At 39.8% G+C, this 21,248-nt stretch overlaps 1 protein-coding gene across 1 annotated transcript in view; it reads right to left on the minus strand.

The window, feature by feature from the left end:
• bmpr1bb (bone morphogenetic protein receptor, type IBb) overlaps positions 1–21,248 on the minus strand; it is a 45,437-nt gene that overhangs the window by 17,499 nt on the left and 6,690 nt on the right. The window lies entirely within an intron of this gene.

A 21,248-nucleotide genomic window follows, 5' to 3' on the forward strand; every position in this document is an offset into this window, starting at 1 on the left:
TATAGAAAATGAATACAACACCCTCTGTCCTTGGACCCGTAATCAGACAAGGAAAAACTTCCAAAGGAACCCCAAAGTTAAAGGTGAAACATGTAAGAAACCTTGCGGAGAGCAACAGAGGAGGGATCCCTCTCCCAGGACAGACAGATGTGCAATAGATGTCGTGTGTAAACTAAAAAGATAATATATTTACAACATAGGTAGTCCACATGCTTGAAAATGAAGAAAACAGATGAATCCAGGTGGATGTCAACAATCCTGTGGCAGCCATCAAAGGAGTAGTAAGGTGAGCATCAGGCAGGACAACATCGACAGGCACATCCACGACTCAGGATCCACCACTCAGGATCCTCAGGCTCCACAACTCAGGACCACAGCAACAGGCACAAGCTGGGTTATACTGAAGTTTAGTGTTATTTCAGTCGGCCCTTAACTATTTCAGCTATTATTCTTTGCCATGTGAAGGACAACTTGTAAGTCTGTCATATATCTGCTAGCCAACCTGTTTTAGAAAAGCCTACAACGTGTCATCAGGATGTCACCTAGCTTGATCAGCAAACAGAAGGACTCAAATGAGCATGCTATATGGGTCAAAACATACATGGTGTTCAGTTCTCTAAATTGCCTTAATTATTCTCTAAATATTTATTTTTCACATTAACACCATGAAAAGTTGGGACACCCATTGTACTTCGGTATTTAAAGTACCTGTTCACTTGTCACGGTGGCACATGTAAAAGATACATTTCTGCCGGCACTGTGTTTTTTTTATGGTGTTACATTTCGGGCTTTAACCTTTTAGAACAGTGGGCATTACGTTGAGATTGTGGACAGACTATGAGGGAGATATAGAGCGCAGTTTAGCTGTGGGATTATTTTCAATTTGTTTTGCAGACTCTGTATCCCCCACATTCAGCCCTCCAGCAGTCAAAGATCAATTAATGCAGTTTGCTTGTTTGTAATAATCTGTCTCCATTTCATAAGGCAAACATTTTCTTATGAAATTGAGACCTTACAATAATACTAGCAGTAGAGTTAAAATGCACCATGAAAGTGAGCCACGTTTTTAATTTCAGAAAAAGGACTTTACAGCAAACGCACCTTTCATCATACAGCAGGAGGAACGGGATGGATGACTGTGAAAAATCACCGCTAACCTGAGAAACAAAAAGCCATGGCGGAGCACAGATGATGAAATTACTTTGAGCAGAGATGGAATGCGTATCATGAGCGATGCTTCAGCCGGGACCAAGCTGACCCCCAGCTCTGTGAAATTAGCAGGATTTTCAGCAGCTCAGAGTTAAAACTGCTGTCATAGAATCTTGGAAAGCAGTTTATTACCGTGGTAACACAGCTTTCTGCCCCAGATGGTTCAATGGGGTTGCAAGAGTTCAGAAAGCGTGACACCATCTTCATCATCCAGCTATACAAAGATGTCCTTCCCCACCTTATTGAGTTTTTGAAAACAATGTCACACTGTACCATGGACTGCTAGAGTGGCAAACTTTTCTAACAATTACTGTCAAATCCAATCATTTCAATTCAAATTTCAGTCAGTCAATCTTATAAGGTTTATTCTTTTTGTATATGCTTTTTTAGTTCCTGTTTTTGTAGCACTGTCCCTTTGCTGCTATACTACTGTACGTTTCAACATTGTAGGACGAATAAATTAATTGATTTTCTAATTTTAACTTGTCGGATGCAACATCTTCAGATTGCTTGTTTTTGTCCTTCAAACTGTCTTAAAGATAAAGATATCGAATATACAGTACAATGAGAAGAAGTAGAAGAAGCCTTACTTTATTAATCCCAAATGAGGAATTAATTTTTTCAAGTTTGGTTTGTTTTTACATAAATTACACACACATGAACAGAGTCTATACATACACAAACAGAACCACACGCAGGAGAGGTGGCAGAGCAAACCCTAACCCTAAACCCCCTAATCCTGACCCAGTTGGGGGTTCAGGGCCTTGCCTTGCAGCGCCCAGGAGGTGAACCTCTCCAGCTACTAGTCTAAAGTAAGTCTTATAATTTGGCCCAATCGGGACATGAACCAGCGACCCTTCGGTTCCCAGGGGAAGTCCCTACAGACTGAGCCACCGCTGTGATAAATCAATTTGGGAATTTTTTTAAAATCCCATGAATCATTTATATGATGCTTTAGCCATGTGTCACAGGCCCCCCCAATAGAAAGTTGATCATTCTCTTATTTGTATTGAATTTTAATTCATAGAATACTACTACAAAGACTATGAAAGCATGATGATGTAGCCTAATTAACATTTAGTTATGTAAATCAATTAATTATTAAGACCATGTATCCATCTAAATACAGACACCCTTACTCACAGAATAATTTCAAACAATCTATTTCTACCAGTGTTATATATAATGACAATATATGTTGTGAGATCCCTCCACAGCAGAGTCTCAGCACTCGGGGGAAAGAAAGGCCCTGATGAATATTCAAGATTCACACAATAGTAGGGCCAAATCACTCCTTGAGATTGACGCTTTGAAGTGTCAGAGTATGCTGAGTGGGAAAAAAACGTCATTCACAAGGAGAGAAAAGACTGTCACAGCAAGATTTGACCTCCCTCCCCTCCCTCCGTCTGTCACGCTCTCATTCTCTCACACTGTCTGTCTCGCTGTCTCCTTCCTTCATGATGTGACAATATAGTGAGGTGTTGGAAAACATTGAGAAATCATCTTAATAAGTAATAATAATTTCTGCCAATACAATCATGTTGTAAGCCAGTCTTGCAGAATTTAAGTGATTGCACATTACTCGAACACTAAAACTAACAGAAACTGCTCCTATAATGGTATCACTGTTTAATTCAGGATGTTTGACGGGAGAAAGAAATGCTTGTAAACTGTGTGTTCCAGAGACGCGATAGAACACAATGTATCTACGTACTTGGATTTATGGCATTCCGACATGCATAAAGATGCACAGTGTGCAGGTAGTAATTACGTTTGTTGCACCCAGTTTCTATAAGCCGATTGTCTGTGACAGGTTGTAAATGTCAAAACGTTTGTGATCCCCATAAACAATGCAGTTAAACATTGCTTCTAGCCAGTCAAGAAAACTGAACCCTGAGATGGCATGCAAAGCAGCAACTTTGCACTTTGTATTTTATAGTAAGCACATACAATTTCCCTCCCACAGTAAATGCAAGGGACATTAAGCAACGCTGCAATCATGATACAGGTCACTCTTTATCACAATGTCTTTAAAACCCCATTAAGAAACATAACATGACTAATGATGCTTCTTGTTTTGGTGAACCCAGTACTTATTAACTGACAACATTGTGCTTCATCATATTGACGCAAAAATCCTGTAAATGCAATAAAACCTAAAGTAGTCCGGCATATTGATTCACAATAAACTGTGATTTTAAAAGGGATAATATTAACACATCTCTGCCAGTCACATCTTTATCCCGTCACAGGCTATATTTTCATGTACCACAAGAGATTCAATTCAAACATAGTTCTTCATAATCCAACAAAGGTCTCTATCCATCATGCATCCTCTGCTCGATAGAATCTTCCCCACGATCCAGGACAAATCACTGGACCTTTACTTGCTCACTCACTTCAAAGACACTTCAAGAACTCGAACAGCTCTGGTCTATAATGGGCTTTCCTAAAATCAAACCAAAAACAAGGAACCTGTAACGTTCAAACCAGCACTTTTGAAGCAGTTGAATTACGTCAATTTATAGCTTGAAGTTACTTTTTTGGAAAAGCAGTAAATCCATCCGTCATTGGCATACAATTTGCAGTGTAATGGTGTGGGTGGACAAACCCTGAATTTATGAATCAGACTTATAATTATAACATATCCAAAAACATTCTATTACACAGGCTTTGTTTGTTTGTTCCTTTTAAATCACAGCGACAAAAGTACATTACATTTTAAACAGTAAATGAAAAATGAAACCCTCTTTATTAGTCACATACATGCACACAGCAGAGCACACACAGTGAAATTATTCCTCTGCATTTAACCCATCCTAGTACTAGGAGCAGTGGGCAGCTATCGTGCAGCGCCCGGGGAGCAATGGGGAGGGGGGATTGGAGGTGTCCGGTGCCTTGCTCAAGGGCACCACAGCAGGGCCTAGGAGGTGAACTGGGACTTCTCCAAGTAGCAGTCCACTTTCCATATTTCAAGTCTGTACTATAGTCTAACTATACAGAGATTGTGTGGACTGTTTTTTAATTCATATACTAGTTATCATTGTGCAAATGCATAACTTTTCTACATAATTGTATTCAGTTTTTTACTAAATACCCAAGACTATGTATTATACAACTAGTAGTGATAAACTATCAGTTAAGCTGTAAGTGATCTGATCAAATTTCCTCACACACTATACTTTTCTTTGTACCCGGTGATGTAGCTTCTGTATGAGAATCTAATCAAATCACTCGCAGGAACAACACAGTTTTAATCTTTTAATATTTGACTACTGAAGCCAACTGAAAGGCTGGGATTACAACAATGCACAAGGCCATTTCTGTGGACCTGCTGGTGACTGCAGCTGAAACACCTGTGTCTCAGGTTTCACCCATGGGCTCCAGTGGTTACAAAACAGCCACACAACCTTACAGATGGATTCCATGTAAAGAAGTGTCTGTCTGGCTCTGGAGGTGGCGTTAAGAAAGTGTTCTGTGATTTTCCATGGCCGGGGCAAAAGCATGTAGCGGCCAAGAACAGCTGAATAAAATCCTTCCACTCTCTCTCTCTGTCTCTCTACCACTGAAGGTCACTGGGCCAGGTCTTGCTGGATATCTCACTTTTTTATAATAAGCAGGCCAGACTGCCAGTGGACTGTGCTTCAGTTAATTCCCCTCACAGCTCAGCTCCTATTCATTTTCTGGCCAATTGATCACTATATTCTAGTATCTTATGTTATACTCACATTGCAATTATTCACAAAACCAAAGACAAGTGTTAGTCAAAATAACGCTGTGCGGCTGTGTAAGCCAATAATTAATCATTCTGAACTGCTCTGTGACAAACACAGTTTCATAAAGCAAAAGCATGTAATCAATTTAAACAACCAGTCATAAAGCAAAAATAGTCAAAAATCAAATTTGGAAAAGTTGAGACCTCCCAAAGTGACTTTATTATTCTGATTAATCTCCTAAAATAAGAGGTACACAAAGTCGTTTCTCAGTAATGAAAAGAGGAAGCTGTGGTCGCAATTCCAAGGCAAAAATAGAGATCAGATACTTTCTGAACATATTCTTTGTGCAGCAGGAATTGCCAAACTGAGGCTCTTCTTGCCAAGTCAACCAGGATCATTTAATGAAGGGATTGTTGCCGAGTGTCCGCTGGGCTGCGTCGGGCACCGCTAACCAAAGGGTTTAATTAAGGGGTTCCTCTGACAGTCAGACAAAGCAGACAGCAGGGGTCAAGACGCTGGCCCACAAACTGGCTGTGACCCTCACACCTGCCTGGTTACATTACACTGCAACATGTCGGTGCACAGTAGACACGCTCACACTGACACATCATTAATGAACTGCAACTTTACCACACACACTGAAACAGAAATGCAGGAACCAGACGATAAACAGACCTACAGGTAAATTGTGCATGGGTGTGGAGTGCAGAGCAATATCATCTTATAACTTGAAATCTGTATAAAAAAGATGAATCTAAAGCTAAGTTGAAATGGTATTTTGCCTACTTCAAAGTAAAAGTAGTTTTAATCATGGATAGTGAATAGAAATTGTGACTATGTTGAAGGTAGAATTTCAAAGTCAGTACCAATGCCAAAGCTGTATTTCTCTTTTTACATCCTTACATATCTTGGTGTGAAATTGTAGGGGTCAAGCTTTGAAACAACTTTAACATTAATATTGTTAATTAAGCTAGAAACTATGATAACATGAATCCTTTGTTAAAGAAAACTTAACTAAGCATGTTCATGGTGTTTTGACTTAGTTCCTGGTGTTACATGGAAACCTTGACATTAACCCACAAAATAAAGCTGGCAGGCTGCTTAGGGGCCCTATGGATGAGTGTGTCAAAAGTTCATGCCCTCCCTCCACTGTTCACACTGCAAAAACAAGAAGATCACCCAGTGTGAGCGATTGCCCTGCCACTATTACAAGACGGATTTCTACAGAGTGGCTCCACCTGTCTCTTGCTCCAATTAGACCTGCAAGCTACTGAAGTGCTAAATAACCAGCAGGGAGGGAAGTAACAGGACAGATTTCGGGTCAAAAATATGGAAAAATGCAAAAAAAAAAAAAAGAGCATGATATGGAGGATAAGCAGAGACAATTGTTTAGGTTCTTTATAAGTTTCAGTTTAAAAAAAGATAAATCCTAAGGGGAAAGTTAAGAAGTCCCACTCTAGACCTTTCAGTATGAAGCAAGTCACCCAGAGCGCTAGCTTCCTCTTCGGTTCACAGGAGGCTGTAATTATGGGAAACTGGTCGTGTATTTACTATATCACATGCTCTTTAACAAGCACTAATTGTGTGTGTGCACTCAGCGCGTGTAGGAATGTCGTACCAAAGCTGCAGGAAATGTTTAATGAAGAGAGCAGCTTGGACGACATGGTTTGTGTCAAATCTGTCAAAAACAATATAAACCGGAAAGTGTGAACCTGAGGTGACTGGGCCAGACTGAGAAGGGAATTAGGGTGGTCACAAAATGGTCACCTTTTTAATACTTGTTTTTGTCACGAGAGCTTTAAAAATATTATAAAATAAATCAAGTTGGTGGGCTTTTAGTAAAAATACATTTCAATGTCTAATAAATTGTATTCATAGTGTCTCTTTTTATTTTCCTCTCTCAAGCTGCAAAGGGACACTTTATTCAATAGTAAAAGTTGATAAGACTGCAAAGAATGCTAGAACTACAGTGTTTTTTTCACCAGTTTAATTTCACAATAAGCAGAACAAATACATCCATTGCTGTCCATGCAGATTATGGTTGTTCTCAATGCATTCTTGTAAATTACTTTTACATTAAGTTATTTCATGCATATTTGGTTGGAGTGTGTTGGAGTAAATACTGTCAACTAATGTTTTAATGATGTTTTAATGCCACACATTAAAAAAGTGCCTTTAAAACACAAATTAACATCATCATTTTATAAATCGCCTTTTAAATAATTAGCATTTCATTGATGTATTAGCTAAAATCCACAAGTGTACAGCAAATAAATCAGTTGACTCCGTGACCCAACAGCATATCTCGAGAAATAAAACCCCTTTATGTTATTCATCAGGGTGTTTTGCACACTGCAGCCTTTTTAATAGTCCTTGGCCCTAAGCAATGCAACAAGAAATGGACACAACCCAACCCTTGAATCGGCTATTGGACTACATTAATGTACCTCTCTACGGACTAGTTGACACAGACAGGTGGGGTTTAAATGGCAAACTAACCACCCATAGACGCCCCGAGAAAGACTCTGTTCATTAACACAGATGCTCCTAGCCATTGTGGTTAATGGGGCTTGGGTATATTAGTTTTACAGCATTATAATTCAGAGGGAATTAATAGAAGTGGCTGGTCCATTGCCTCTGGTCAAACTACCTGCCCTGTGTTGTTAGAGTGTGATTGAGGGCGAGAGCAGGAGGAGGGAGTCTTCTGCACATATTTTCCATGTGCACCCACACCCCTCCCTTGGCTGTAGTGCTCAAAGCTCTTTTGTGTGTTTATGAGTGGTGTGAAGGCTCCAGTGATACAGCACACACTTCAGATCTCTGACTGCACGGTCAATAGCAACTTTCCATGGCAGATTTATGCTAAGAGAGGGGATTAATAACTGCCAGGAAACTTTAAGGTGATTTGTCATTTCAGAAAAAAACAGAGACCTCATAAAGATTTTCTGAATATACCCACTTGAGAATCAACCTCAATTAGAGTAAAGATTCACTCAGAGGCAGTAAGCACTCACTTAGACAGCAGTCAAAAACAATGGAGCAAGAAAGATATACAATTACTATAATTGCACATAACAAGCACATGACTGCCACTTATTAAATTAAGATAATGCCTAAATGGCTAAATTAAATGGGGTGTTAGGTTTCAGTATTAACAAAGATACACAGTAGTCTTACAGCCCTTGAAGGTCCCATTTCCATGTTGGAGCCAATCAAGCACAGTGACCTTTTGCCAAAATGTGTTTTGTTTTTTTTATCTGTGACTTATTTTTTAGTTAGGAGCAAACTTAAGTACAATTTGGGTGCCAGCGGGTAATATTTTATTCCTAATGTGAGTAACGACCAACAGAATGTTTACTCAGGCAAGGACATGCTGCAGCTCTCGGGTATTTGCACTTCTTTCATGGTCATGATTTATGTTTTGTTTTTTTAGATTCAAGTAAAATGTTTCTGATCAGAGTTACATAAAAACACAAGTTTTATCTGTCAGCCAAAACTGTGTGTATGATGTACAAAATGTCTTGATTAATTATCCACAACTTTTCGGTTGAACGCTTTGAGGGAAGTGTGGCACAATTTCAAAGTACTGCAAAATGACAGAATGACTTCTCCAAGGGGAATATGTATTGGATGCATAATGGATTTGCAAATGCCAATGGAAGTACCCACATTTAGCTGTTACTCTGCTCATCTTACAGCAACACAGTGATGATGATAATCAGCATAACAATTTAACAGTTGTCCATATCCAATCTGCAACTGGACGTTATCAGATATGAATGAAGGAATAACAAACCTTAAACATTGCCGTCCTTATCAGCAGCACCGTTTTCCAGCAGTGAATATTCTAAATTGTGCATGCGCAGATTTTATTTTGGAGGCATAACTTGCTGTTTTATTGTGTTAAATATACTTTCAAAAGACACTACAGATGGTTCCCTACATGTAAATGACTTTCAGATGTGTCAAAGTTATACACAGTGTACAAATAAACACCAACCTAGCATTCAAAGGATAAATTCCTGTGAACTTCAGTTGTGCATAATTGCTCACAGTTTACAGATCAAGTATTTGTTTGTATGAAGTCAAATGAAGGTTAAGTGTGAAGTGGGAATGAATCAATCAATAACACTCAGCAAACAACAAATGATATTCACTATATTTTGTAAAGTAGTCCAACATGCTTTGCCTCCTTGCACTCATGGAAATGCTCATGTTAATCCCTCAGCTCAAACAAAAGCACATGAGATAAGCTTTCTTTCTTTTTCTCCAGGGTCTGACTGAGTGTTAAACTGTCTGCTCCCCAGGCTGGAGGGAAACCCAGGGGCCTTGCAGTCTTGGCCAGGAAACCCTGTCTCTGGTTGGCTGACCCTGAGATCATTTGTCAATCAGCTGCCTTTTCCTTTAATTAGGAGAAACAGTCCAACCGCTTGTGTTGAGCCTCAGCAGGAACATGTCATTGAGTGGGAAAAACAAGTTGGTTTCTGCTTCTCTGGCTGTATTCCCTCCAATTGATCTAACCCCGGACCACCTTCTGAAGCTGTATTGCATATTTAAACTGCACCAAGACTTTGATATTCCGCAGTTGAAAATAAACATGTCTGTAACTAAATGTTTATTATGTTAGGCATCACATTTGATTTTTGAGGTAAAATAATGAATTCATTTATATGAATAATTTAAAACATTTATATTGTCAGTGTGGGAAACACAAAAGACATGCTTGAAGTAAGTGATGGACTGTCTGCGAGGGCCACAATACTGTGTCTGAAATGTTCACATCTGTGTAAAATGATGGAGCCTTTTGATGTAAATCATGAGCAGTGGTGTGGGAATTACCAGAAGAATCTTGCCGTCCATGCACAAGCAGAAACATCTCACAGCGACTTCTTTTTCTTGTTGGCTTTAATTAATTATTTAACACAATATGGTGTAAACACGTGTGATTACTCTAGGTATGAATCCCTTATCTAAATCACAAACAAATCCACACACTAATGGAGGCCTAAGTAAAGATAAAAACATATCAGCAGAATTAAAGGAACATCCTCATATATTACATTTTTAACAAATAACTATCAAATTGGACCAATTATTGTTTTGTGACTGGTTGCGCAATATAATCGTGTTGTGAGAAAGTTTATTGCTCTCATTCCATCAGAAATAGCGTATTCAATGGCATCCAGACATACATTATTAGGCATTCTAGTCCATGCAAATCTCCTTCCCCGGAGATCCGAGCACATTAGATACGGAGCTATCAGTCGCATTTCCCCCTGACGTTGTTGTTTGCTCTCATCCAATGATAGCACAATGAAAACACAGGAAGCAGCTGAGAGCAATGGGCCTGCGATCGATGCCTCTGTGTCAGACTGTAAGCTAGGTGATGTCTTAACGCTTCACTTCTCAGCCCCCTCTTTCCCTCAAACAGGCCGTCAAGTCTCCCTCTACCGCTAATGTATCTGAATGCAGTGTCATCTCGGGCCGACGCGCAGCAGTCGATAAATACTGGAAATGCTATCCATCTCTGAAACATCACTCCTTCACTTACTGTAAGTGCGCATCACTGCGGGCACTATCCCCATATGCTGACAGGGGGGAAGACAACACCAGGCGGCCCCAGCTCTGACCGAGCATCATCAGATGAAACCACAGACATAGTTTTCACTACTAAAATTGCATCGAACAGACAGCGTGTCTGAATTGGGCTCTTGATTGTAAAATATGAGCTGCTGTTTCAAATCATTCTAATAATAACCTAAAAAAAAATCAGACCTTATGGATGACCTTAAGATGAAATAAATACAAGTTCTTCCTCATATCCTCTAAAAACTGCCACATTTCTCTATTTTGGTATTTATTACTTCTGGGCAACTGAATCTAACCGAGCGATCCACTGGCAAGGAGAACTCATTTTAGTCTTCCAAATTTGAATAAGAGTCCTGCTGGTGTAGGTGGATAAACTCTACCTGAAAGTGATCAATCATGTCAGAAGTCATAGTCTAAAACTTCTATTCAAATAAACTCTTCGACTTCTTAACCATTTCTTTGATATCACATTTTAATCATAATACAAAGAAATATAATCTAAATACTTAAAAGGTCCTGAGTGCTTATATATTATATATATTTATGTATTGCTTTGCTTTGAGTCATCAATGGCATTCCTGTGGGAATCTCATGCTTGTTAACACTGAATTCCCACACACACACCATTAAATAACAATTTGAAGACTAGTTAAAATTTCTTAATACACCTGCTGAGATTTTTAATTCTGTACCTGATTTATAAAATAAGTAACTGCCTCTATCTCTCATCAAACTACTCATCAAATCTCTCCTTTTTATCTGATCGAGACTGTAGGCCAAGAAGCAGTGCTTGTCTCACAGTAAGAAGAATGCCTGCAGTCAGCACATTCGTAAAATCCACACAGACTTCAGAGAGAAGTGCTGATTTTCTGAAGATAATTGCATTCTGTTGTTTTCTGATCTCTTGAAAACGTGTTGGCAGAAGCATCTCATTAGACTGTTTCCATCTCCAAACCTTCTGCTCTCTCTGTACACTTTAGTAATATACAACAGTAATTTCCAGTCTTGGTTAATGTGATCATAGAATTTCAGCTATAGGTTTGAGCTTATTACAGGCACATGTAACTTTAATGCAACAGGACTAAATGTGCAGTGTGTGAAGCAAATGTTAAAGCCACCCCACCACAATAAATAGAGCTGCAACAAACAACACATTATTGTTGGTCTGTATTTAAATTACACTGCTCTGTCAACGCTTATATTAAAAATAATAAACTTCACCCAATGTGTCAGAATCCACTGCTGTATGTCAGATCCAAATAAATCTATCTCCTACTCCAAACTGAAACTACAGAGGACATTCCTTGTGCTGCTTCAGGCCCTACAATGATCAAACTCAATAAGGCAGCATTAAGGCCAGCCTATGATGTAAATACTCAAAGTGCTTTTTTATGCTTTTTTAAAACTGCTTATTATGCACAACTTGGATTCCCTGGCTGTGTGTCTGGCAGCTGGGCACACTGCGTTTAAATTCTTATTAGAGCTTTCAGTTTTTCCTCTCCTTTGCAATAAAACTAAATTTCCTTAGAGCACATTTGCCAGGTGACTTCTCAAGTCTTAATTCTTACAAATACATATAACATTCACACCATTATTAAATGTAGTCAATTTAAATGAATTCTACCTGATGCTTACCTGATCTGACTTCCACTGACAAGCACAATAAATCAGAGCTTTCCAATAATACTTTGAATTCACCATAGCCTCCACAGTCGGTGTAATTAATGGCGCCAGGGGTCCTGCGAGAGTGGGACCAGCTGCTTGTTATGTCTTGTCACCAGTCCCACTCTCTTTGACACCTTCGGCCATGCCCCTCTCTTCCATTGCCAGGAATACTGGTGTGGTACTGCTGGGTCTGAGGACTCTTTGTGCCCACCCTCAGAGAACAAACACTATTAAGACTCGACAGCGTGCCCCTTTGCCCATCCCCAGAGTGCAGGCAGTGCCAGCGTCTGTAACCGGAGAACAGAGAGCAAAACAGCTGCTCCCAGTCTATCCTGCATCTGCCACAACTGTGATCTCATGGAACAAAGCGAGAATGCAACCACACGTTTCGCATGGGTGTTCAGTCACACTCCAGCCATTGTCCTGTCCCACACACAGTCTCGCTATATCTTTTCTTCTTCTGCTTAAACACACCAATATACATGGGAAGGACCTTCATCTAACGTTGTCGATCCACCATTAGTCATTGCTCTGATTTATTTTTCTTTAACTGCCAAATTGTGAGAATTCATTGCAAAAATGTACCCTTTGAGGCAGTGGTGCAAGGCCAAGGCCACTCATTGAGTTCTTCCGACTGATTTTTTTTGGTATAACTGCTGTCCCGCAGACAGGTGTTCAAAAACAAAATGGCAGCAACTACCAATTAATCGGATACCACCTGTTTACAGATATACTTTTGATCTGACTACACATAGGGTCACTTTGATTAAGTTAGGGGGCTTGTGATGCACATGTTTAATGTTTGCAGCATATGGCAATATATACTGACTTCATGTCCCTGGTATGGGTCAGGCCCAACAATGTTCCATCCTACATTTTCCAAAATGCAAGAAGAGACAGTATCGCACAGTCAGAGCACAACTGTTATTGGGCAGCGGTGCGACAATATTATATTTCTAACTGGCAGTTAAATTGAAACAAACAAATGATTTGTTTAATTAAGATATACAGAATAGGAGAAAAAAATTTGATTGCAATAAATAATTGTATAAAACCAAGATTAGAGATGTTTTAAGTCAACTTACCACAAGTGTTTTCTTTTAAACATCAAATGTCATTATTCTACTGCGTGAGAGTGCGATTTGTTCAGTAAGCATGCATTAAAAAAGGCACACATGTAAAGCTATACACTGATCATTAGTAGCATTTCTGTGTCTTAAGTTGATCCTCTGGCTTACACAGTTAAATTCCTTTCATTCCAAAAGTCAAAGCTTGTGCAGTCTGGGGCTCGATGTGGGAAGTTACAACAAAAAATAAATATACTTCAAACTGACTCACTTTAATTGTCACAGATCATTCGATGGTTTTTGACACAATGAGGCGTGAACAGCACACCTGTCTACCGCTCCCGACATGGCTGCATGTTTTTGCTCTAAAAGAGTGGTCGCCCATCTATATGACATTACTTAAATGGAAATAATGTCCTTTGTTTCAAAAGTATGGACAAAAGCTAATTGTTACAATGTAGTGTTTATTCCTGAAATGATCTTGAACACCTGTTTAACCCAGTCTTATTTGGCAAAAGCTATTTATACCATTCTCAGAGCTGTAGTTGTGTAGACACCTGCTTTAAGGGATAGCCTCTTTCATGAAATGACAATAAGCCATATTTATTTTAAAAAAAAAGACAATTCTGAGCTAGAAACTAATACTAATATTTGAAACGTTATTGATAATCAGGAATGGACATGTATTGAGGGATATGGGAACCTTCCATTTGGACTTTTTCAGATCTGTTTAATGTGAACCTGTTAAATCTATTTAATTTCAGGTTCCTTTAGGACTGTCAATGCACTGCCTGTTTCCAACCATGGTAAATATAACAGTTCTTTGTCTTAAAATACTCAACCATACTGTGTTATTTTTAAGCAAAACAAGTGAAAAAATTACAGATGCAATTCAATTCATATTTAAATTGATTTACCAAAAGTGTACTAATAACTTATCTACTGAGGATGGATGGTTACAGAGCATTAACTCTTAACATTCGTGCTACATTCGAAACATAATAAACAGCAGACAACATACATTTGAACTTATATTTAGAGACTCCAGGCTGGCTGCTTTCAGTAGCTGACATCTCCCTCTACTGCAGTTTAGTTGGATGAATACAGTTTGTGAGTCAGCAGCAGTGAAATGTGTACACAGGCTTGACATACAAGCTCTTATGGGACTGACATTTAAACTGGAAAACAAAATGGGCAGTTCTGCCAATCTCGACCCCACATAACGACTCCTTTATGAGCCACTAAATCTGCCACAAATTGGCCTCCACTTGTATTCAATTCTATAGTTAGATGTGGTGAGGCATGCAGCCAGTGTGTGCATGTAGGTATGGCACAGTGTCAGACACCAGACAGCCCGTCTAGGAAGGATCAATACAGGATTACGGACAAATCCCTCGCTTCAGACTTTGTTTTTAACTGTGTAAGATCCTCAAGTGTTAGAAGGTGTTCCTTCATGAAGCCAGGTGATTTAAGGAAGCTCCATCTTGCCTGTCAGCCATCCAAATACATGAACCGTGTGCTTCCATCCATCACATTTTAACATAAAAGCAGAGACAACTAAACCATTAAGTTCTGAAAGGAAGCACTTCCTTAAAGATGCCTCAGTTGCTGACCTGGAGCACCCAACACCAGGTGTGTCCATGCAGGGAATAAAACCTAAGAGGGAGGAAATCTGACGCACTGAGGGAAGAGGTTGATTTTGCGGGCTCCAGGGAATTTAAATAACTGAAAGTGATGATTGACTGAATGACTGACACTACACCAACAACTAATTTACTTCTCTTAGTTTCTGACATTTTCCTGCAGGGATTAAGAAACTTAAAAAGGCTTTAATTTGGATTTGGTGACTGCATTTTCAACACAAAACCACACAGAATAAAGCAAAAGTACATGTAGCATGACATTCAACTTCCAAAGGGTATTGTTATAATCTTCTTCTATACACAATGGGACATACAAAAGTAAGGAGGCCCTCACACTCAGGAAAAACCATAGACAAAACAGTATTTTCTAATGGACAACACAGGCTTCCTAAACTTACAAGCCCTCCCGCCAGATTGCCGTGAAGCCGAATTATTCTCTTTGCTCGGCTAATTCCGGAGTTTTTCAACTTTGAAAACAACCCCTGGCAAACTATCTGTGAGAGGGGAACACACATCTGCCTCATCTGTCAACACATCATAACTGAGCCAAAAACAAACGCAGCTCACAGCGAGGTGGCGGGGAGGTCAGTCGACTGTGTATGTATGTGTCTGAGCAGAAAGAGTGAGTGTCTGCTCACACAGCATGGATCTGCTCTCCAGGTCTACACTCAGCTCCCCCGACCCCCTGGGAAAACGAAGCCGCAGCGGGCAACCTGAAACCCAATGATGTCATCTGCAGAGAGCACGGGCTACCGGCAGTCAGTGAGAAAGTGTACAAAACCTAAAGTCAACATCACACAATTACTGGGGTTAATTGTATTTACAGTAGAGCAGCTGTGGTGGATTAAAGGACTTGCCGATAAAGTATGGTGTATGTGTAAGGAGAGGAAAGAGTCATGCTGGGGAGGTTGTTGAGAGGAGAGAAGTTAAAGTGAAATGATTCTTTATCAGACTCAAACTTCCACACTGTTCCTTGCTGTTTTTGTTTTGAGTGATGAAGACAAATAAAGATCACAGTGCCGTGTAGTGCTGAGAGTCTGCAGGTTTCAATTCCAACCTACAATAAGACTTGGTTTGTTTTTTCACTGATAAACTCAGCTTCAACCATAGAGGAGAAACTGATCAGTTAGAACACAATACTTTAGTGGTTGGTTGGAAGGAAAATCAGCACATTATTGGCTTTCCATGGCACATGACTGCCCCTCATAAAGCAACGTTTTTTGTCTTAATGCGAACTGTTTGTAAGTGTTACTGTATACTGTATTAATGCATTACTGATTGCATAGGTGTAGGACTGGACTCAGACGCCACCCTTCTGAAGATCGAGTGCTCCTCTAAAAGACGTACAGAGTGGCCTCCGAGACTTTTACAAAGGCTTGAAGAAACAAATGCCATAACGCAGAACAGATTACATTTATTAAATATTATATATATTTATTTATTAACATAAACCAGATGATCACATTGGTTTGTATGGGTCTGTATTCAGTATTTCTTTTTTCAGTAAGTGGTATGTAACTGACCTACATATAGTAACATTTAGAGCTTTCTCAAGGTTGTATATCAATACAAAATACGGGTTATCGCATGTTGAGATGTTGCGATAAATGGCACTAAATGAGGAAACAATGTGAACCACGAGCAGCCAGACAACCAGCATTTTGTGTGTGGAGAAACAGAGATGGAGAAAGAGAGAGATGGAGCAAGAGAGAAAGAAAGAGAGGACACAGGGTCAGACTTGTCATCACATGCTGTCCATGATGGATGGCCATTTCCTCCCACTCTAAAGGTTCTTATAGAAGAGTTCTGTTGCTGTTCAGCTTTATCTTGGGGCTGGTGTATAGGGCTGATATATGACCCTTTTCCCAGCACTACCCACCCAACACAAAGGTATGACCCATGGACCATTGAAGAACTTATAACTATCCATCTGTTCCAGTAGTATTAACCTGCAGGTATAATAATACAATGCCAAACGGTGTTCTTTGCTGTGCAGTAGTTGGCTGCTTTACATCTTAAGCAGCTACTTGGGTATTCCTGCTCCTTGTCTCCAATGCTAGAATCAGTGAAAAATTCTTCTTTATGCAACATTATTCCCAAGTGACCTATACAGCTTTGCATATCATGTGTCAAAAAAAGATCGATCTTGCATTTTATGAATATTTAAATCTACTGTGGAACCACTGTGGTTTTGACGTTGTATTCCTTGCCATTGGTTGCTTTGAAAAGTAAACTGAAAGCCAAAACTTAAAATATCAAACAGTGAACTAAAGAGCAGCCATAGCAGTGCAAGCTTGACATGACAACTGAAAATGAGCTTTGAAATGTAACCATGTGACCCTGCATTCCCTCTTCACATATGTTCATAATTAATGCCAGGATGCTGTGAGAGGAACATTTTGGATACCGACTACTTTTTGAAATGTTTAGGCTGACTGCATAGTAGATTAAGTGTCAGGATAATCTTCTACAATACTTTTATTATGTTTTAGCACATGTCGATCAGCAGTTTTGACTTTCTTATGATCTGTTACATTTCTATCTGAAGGGTCCGTGGAAATAATGTAAACAGCCATGGCAATTATACGCTCTTCATGGTTTCTGATTGTTTATGATAGTCATCTTGGCTTCATGGCCTTTAATATGTCAAAAGTGTACATTTTTGTGTGTTTCACAGAAGGAAATTTGCATTTGATAGACAATTATATTCAGTTGTCTGACTTGAAAGGCAATCTTACACTCGACTGTTTAGATGACACACACAACTCATTCTTTGGTATGAGATGAGTGTGACTTGTTTGCCTCTTCACACAGCGTAAAAACCACACACCATCACTGGACAGCTCGGTGATCAAAGCCTGCCAAATTCCTTGGTGATGATTCCCCTTCAGGGTCCGATATCAGGATCAGAGACTGGAGCACTGAGACAGCGTGCTCAGTCAAACAAGCCATATAACATTAATTTGCCATGCCAGATCTATTGCAAAGGCACACATGCATCCTTGTGCATGCAAACATGGACCAAGACGAAGCACAGAGACAGCTGTCCTGTCAGCCTGTGTCTAATATAGACAGACAGTGGGTGAAGAAACGATTGGATGCACTGAGACATCCATTCAACTCACGGGGGGTTGAGAACATCAGGATGATGATGAACTCTATTTGTACTGGGTCCATAGTATTAACTTGTGTCCGTGGACAAGAGAATTACGGCGCACTTGGGTTTCTGAAGTAACATATCAACTGAAATAATAGATCGAGAGCAGTTTAAGAGCTGTATCTTCAAAGTCTTACCAAAAAGTCTAATTTATGGTTTTAAAAGACATACAGTGGTAGCATTTTCATGCACACCAATACATTAAATCAGAAAATTACTTGAGAAATACTTAAACCCATATTGTATTTCTTACTAAGGGGTAGTTGAAAAGATCAATATCACTTTCATGTCTTTACTGTAAAGATGAAGTTAGAGCAATAAGTAACCCTTTTAAATAACTGATATATAAAACTTTTAGTTTATTTTAAGGAAGTGTCAAAAGAGGAAGAAAACGTAAGAAAACCATGTACTCTACAACCCCTTGAGAGGTCTCGACCAACAGGTTGAGCGCCACTAGACTGAAAAACATTCATGCTCCTCGACTATTCATTCCTCTTCCCTTTCCCAGATTCATACACTCTGTAGGATTCACATGTAGGACACTTGACACACACACACACAGAGTGGGTCATTCCAGACATGTTTACACAGACAAAGTTAGATCTCAGAGCAGAAATTCTGGGGGCTTTGTCTTTGCCAGAGGTTCTCCCAACCCCTTTCTATCCCTAGATCCTTCCTCATCTTTCTGAACCTCGGTGAAGGTTCAATTTTAGGGACTTAACTCCAGCTTGGCCCCTCAGGACTGTCTGTCTCCCTTTGCTCTGTTTAGCTTGGTTTAGGCCAATTTACTGCCTGCAGTTATAATGTTACCAGAAAACTGTAAAGCCACCATGAGAATATTCCCACAAAAAAAACAGATGGTTTTTATGATCCACATCTTACACTGACACCAATACTTTATAAAACAACACTGAGAAGGACCTGTGTGATCGCTGCCAACCACCCTTATAGACAAGTGATGACCATTAGCTTTACTCTGTTGTTGACGTTGGTTAGATGTGATGCTTCATCAGTCAGCCCTGTACTCTTTGGATGAGTCCCAACAAAACCTGACTCAAGGAGCTGAAGTCAGGTCTGGGAAAACAGCCGCCACCGGCCCGTCCACGCACAGAAAGCGGCCCAAAAAACTCACCGTCCTCTTTGTCCGAGCCTGTCAGCGCGACTGAAGGCCTCCTGTCTGTGATTGATGACCTGGGTTTCGGCATATTTCTGAAGCTGCCGACACGTGTTGGCTCTGTTGGCTGGGACTTGTCTCTGCCTTATTTAGTTTACATTATTCTTATTATTTCTCTGACCAACCCAGCTGTTGAGTGCATGCATGTGTGTGAGTGTGTGCAAGCAGGGAGGGGTTTTTCCATGCCCTCAGTTGTCCAGGTATGTGTAATGAAATCTTGAGCTCTGTTTTGAGAACCCTCGGAGTTCCAGTCCTTTCACATTTGAGGTTTTTCTCTCAACTCCCCTTTCCCCTTCCATCTCACCCGTGTGTACTCCCATGGAACAGTCCACCCAAGGTTACCTACAGCTTAATTTGGAGCACTTTCAAAAAGTAAAATAAACATAGGTTTTGAAAGGTGAGGAACACCCACCATCTTGACCATTTTGTGTACAAAAGCTGAAAACAGTTATTGTAATTGTAGAAAAACTGCACATTTTGTGTTAAATTCAAGCCTTTTCAACTCAAACTTGAATCAGGAAACCAATAAAGTCACAGATGTTGGCACTCGAGACAAAAGGGGCTTATCTTCCAACTTTTTGCCAGTAAGAATCATGTGCTCAGAAGCGGGGCAATCGTTAATTAAACTTGATCTTTACAAGAAGTACAAGAGAACTACTGTTGTGTTGTTCAAAGCTGAATTACACAGGTGGAGGAAAGGAGGAGCAGCTGTTCGCTAAAACAAATGTGAGCACCATCATGCAAACATGCACACACACCTCGTAAAACTTTAGGGAGTGAGCACGAACTCTCAAACAGAAGCGTGCTTGTGTCTGTGATAAAGGGTGGTTTTGAAAACAGTTCTGGTTGGCTTGCGATTCCGATTCAATAATGTTAACATGATTGAATTGGACCAAATGCTTCTCAAATATGATCAGTTACTTATCTTAAGCATTACTTACAGGCTAGTCACTCAAATTGAAATGACTGACATGAAATACTTATCACCCGCTCTATGCCGTTTCAGCAAATGATGATGTGACTGATGTGTGTTGACAAGTAGAGGAAGGAGCTTGTGCAGCACTTAGGAGTCCAGACAGGTGCTAAACAAGAATGAACACTCGAGTCTTTGTTTGTTGTTGTTAGTCTGATACTCTTCTAATACTAATAAAATGACAGACAGACAGTATTCAATATGTCCATTTATCTACAATGTGATTTACAACAAATAGGGGCTTCATAGCAACTGTTTTACAGAGAAAGATTTAGATATTTCTGAAGAAGTCCTATAAATACTCAAAATGATCAATAGAGAACACATTATTTTTTACTATTGTCACTGCTCTGTGGTCAGATGTGGTTGACTGCTGGAATAAAACACACCAGTCCTTCCTCATACATACATGTAGCAAAACAGCCAGAGCAAATACTAGCTTCCACCAGAGGATTATTTAAACCAAGAAAGTGTTTTATCCTCTGAAACTGTTTTTTGATCCTTAAATCCTAATCTGTGTATTCTGGCATGCCAACATGCACTTGTATGAGGCCATTCATGTGTGACAGCAGATCACCATGCGGCTACGTAGAGGTAATTAACAGCTGTTTGCTCTACACCTGCAATAACAATCCAGGCTGTAGCAGGTTAGCTAGCTGTTACGCTCTTTCTCTTTCTTTTGATTGTAATGCGATACAGCCTCTCCTGTACGTAAATCTCTAGGTGCCACCGAAAAAGGGCCAGACTTGGAAAGACAGGGAGGCCACTCGCTACTCAGACTGAACAGAAAGCGTAACTAAAGATGAAGGACAAATGAGTGATCGGTGTGGATAACTCCTTTTCCTGCTTGATTTGAAAAGCAGAACAATGCTCCACATGTCTGGATGAAGTCTTTGTTTGAACTGAAATGTTACACACCTATTTTTAAGGTTGCAAATCAATTCGACTGTATAAATAAGAATGTTTGTATCAAGCTGCTGAAGTGTTGTTTATCTACATGGATAATTAATAAATTCTGTTTCCTTCAGGGTTGCCATCTGTTCAACAGATAAAGC

The sequence above is a fragment of the Eleginops maclovinus genome, chromosome 8, assembly GCF_036324505.1.
Source record: "Eleginops maclovinus isolate JMC-PN-2008 ecotype Puerto Natales chromosome 8, JC_Emac_rtc_rv5, whole genome shotgun sequence".
In the NCBI taxonomy this organism is placed as follows: domain Eukaryota; kingdom Metazoa; phylum Chordata; class Actinopteri; order Perciformes; family Eleginopidae; genus Eleginops; species Eleginops maclovinus.